The sequence below is a fragment of the Vitis vinifera genome, chromosome 16 (assembly GCF_030704535.1).
Source record: "Vitis vinifera cultivar Pinot Noir 40024 chromosome 16, ASM3070453v1".
Classification (NCBI taxonomy): Eukaryota; Viridiplantae; Streptophyta; class Magnoliopsida; order Vitales; family Vitaceae; genus Vitis; species Vitis vinifera.
Window position 1 is genome coordinate 7,235,001 of NC_081820.1, and position 3,006 is coordinate 7,238,006.

Consider the following 3,006-nt stretch of genomic DNA (forward strand, 5'->3'; position numbering starts at 1 on the left):
AATAAAAAATCAAGGATATTCTCCTTCAATTTTTCACAAGCAGCACCAACATGGGAAAACTAGCTCCTCCTTATAATCAAACTTCCCTGTGGCTAACATCATTTCCCCCACCCCAAACTACATCCCAAGCTTGTAGAGCCAATTGTATTCTCTAATTTTATCAAGAAGGTTGCATCCCAAGCTTGCAGATTCAACAATGTTCATCAGTTTAATTAATAAAACCTTGTGGATATAAAACACTCTTATTTTATTAACAACATTTATACTAGGGAATATTTTTTATATTGTCACACAATAAAGAAAAGATCAAAGATAATAGGAAAATTCAGAGAAGTGGATAGTTATCTCATGACAAACACTAAAATAATTTCCATATTACACAACTAATATGCATCACTAGTTGAAAATAATCAAAAGCAAACATTCACCAATATGGTTACTAACACACTCGACAGCTAACTAGAAAGCAGGGAAATTAGATAGCAAACAACAAAAAATAAATTAATGAGGGAATTTTATACTGCAGACTGAATGAAATTGATTTATACAACCACATATTGTTGGCAGTCTAACATTGAACAAGCAAGGATTTTCACCTATAGAAGCCTATTCGTCACAGTTATAACTTCTAATGAAGTATTAATCAATAAATAAATAAATAATCTGTATGGTGAAGAGGTTTCTATTTAACATGCAAAAAAGATAAATTGTAAAACCTATCCATTAAGCTCTTCAGCAGAAGTATATCACCCTTTTAGGTCTCAAAACTTTGTAAGATTCTACCTTGAAGTACATTATCCGCTGACCTATGAGACTCATTAACAGTCAAATAGGTTTTTTTCAAATAAATTCCCTCTTGCTTAAAAAAAAAAATATATATTTATTTATTTTTGGAAAAAACAACAACAGCAGGTCAAACAACCTTTCACAATCAGAAAGAGCATGGAGTGGGGCTTTTGTCTACATTCTATTAATAAGTCACATGGAAAACCAAGGGGATTATAAGTTCCTTATAATTCCTCTACCACTCTAAACACACATCAACACCATAGGCAAGAGATGGAAACACATTTGTGAAGACAAAGGTTAACGCAACCAACATCATCACTAACACGGGAAATGGAAAATACTGTTAGCAAACCTATTACCAATTCTTCACAATGATAACAGTTCGCATCATGCATGCTGACAGTTCGCACCATGCATGCTGACATGTTCACCCATTGCTCTGACATCTTAGGCACAAGGTGTTGTCGTGGCAACATCCAAGTCATTTAGTACATGGGCTCAGAGTAAGATTATAGCATTTTCCTTTCGTAGTGTATATCTCAACCAAAAAGTACAAGTCAAAATAATCCTAACCCTCCAATTGCTTGTTGAGAATCAAAGGAACAAACAAAAGAATGAAAATTTGAATCATTCTTTTTACATTGCTATTTCAGTTTCCAGTGGAAAAAAAAAAAGAAAATAAAATAAAAAAGTCCTATAATGCCCAGTATAGTCTAAGTTTCGTTCAGGCTAATGAAAAATAATTCAAAATTTCACCCTTATTTACTCAAAATGCCTCAACAGCCAAACAAATCCTAATTTCAACCAAGATTCTCGTTAATCAAACAATCAGTTACCAAGAAATATGACATACACTACAATTTGAAAAAAAAAAAAAATTCCAAAACTGATTGAAACAAAAAGAGTGAGCTTATGATTATTTTCTATGCAATTTTTTTAATCTCATTCTCCCTCAGTTTTTCTCGACAACCAAACAGATCTGAAAAGCATTCTAAAAAGATCCAAAGTCACCAAACCACTAAATTGAATGAAAAAGACAAAATGAAGCTATGATGAGTTTATGCTTTAATTCCTTATCTTTTTCCTCAAATTTTCTCGGCAACCAAGCGGATTGACAAAAACAAATTAAAGAAAAGACCAACAATCGAAAGAGATAGAGGATTACTGGGCTTCTGGGGAACGCCATTATCCCATTTGGAAATGGAGAAATGGACCTTCTCGCGAGTGAGGGCTTCGGATTTGAATGGCAGTTCTTCACTAGATTCGCACAGATGTTCGAGTAGGATATGTACATCATCCCCGCTGCTCTCCAGAACTGCACCGCTGCACCTCATCCCACTGTCGACGCCATTAATTTTCTTTTTTTCCTTCTCTCTCTGATCTTCGCCTTCTTCACCGAGGAAATTCGAATTCGGTGAAACCCTAACCCTAATATAAGCTAGGACCTGGATATTCGCTTGGACTAGGTCTGAATATATCGAAATGGGTTGAGCTTAATTATGGTTCGGATATTGTATTTTCCTTAATTAGATTATATCTAGAAAATTAGTTTACAAAATAATACAATTGCAATATTAATTAAAAGCACTTAGAATAGGAATATCATCGAACACACTCCTTTTTATTTATGTTTAGACATTAGAATTTTTAAAATCATTTCTAAAATTATAGAAATAATAATATGTAATCCTTCAAAATAAAAATTACACTTTTATTGATCATTATCAAAATGCTTTTTTTTTTTTAGCTAATATCTACAGACCAACTAATTTTCCTTAAAAGTATTTATAATGGAAGGGTTATTATTAAAAACACTAAAATCAATCACAAATGGACTCTAAATCTATTATAATATGTAGTCACAAAGTTACATATCTTATTGTCTACTTTGCTAATTTCAACTCAACATATATAATTAAATAGCTTCCTGAATGATGGAAACAACACGATATTGACTTTTATTATAAAAAAAAAAAACGAAAAATCACGATTGGAGCAATGATTCTCAAGTGAGTCTATTCTAACATCTTATTATAATATCCAATTTTTTCTTTTTTCTTTTTTCACTAAGATTAAATCCCCTATGTCACCTTCACACTTCCTTTTTATAAAATCTTTTCCTTGTCATTCAACAACACAAAATATTTCCTAATTGAAATGAATGGTAAGGATGAGATTATAAAATAAACGATCCATATTTCACCAACATTAATATTA

The 3,006-nt window shown here is 31.9% G+C and overlaps 1 long non-coding RNA gene across 2 annotated transcripts in view; it reads right to left on the reverse strand.

Moving 5' to 3' along the window:
* Positions 1 to 2,375, reverse strand: part of LOC104882047 (uncharacterized) — a 3,221-nt gene extending 846 nt beyond the window's left edge. Inside the window, exon 1 of one of the 2 annotated variants that reach the window (XR_787873.3) lies at positions 1,955 to 2,286. This is a non-coding gene — a long non-coding RNA (uncharacterized LOC104882047). Of the gene's footprint in view, positions 1 to 1,954 lie in introns of both variants that reach the window. The other variant, XR_009464437.1, reaches the window with a different exon arrangement.
* Between the last annotated feature and the right edge of the window lie 631 nt (positions 2,376 to 3,006).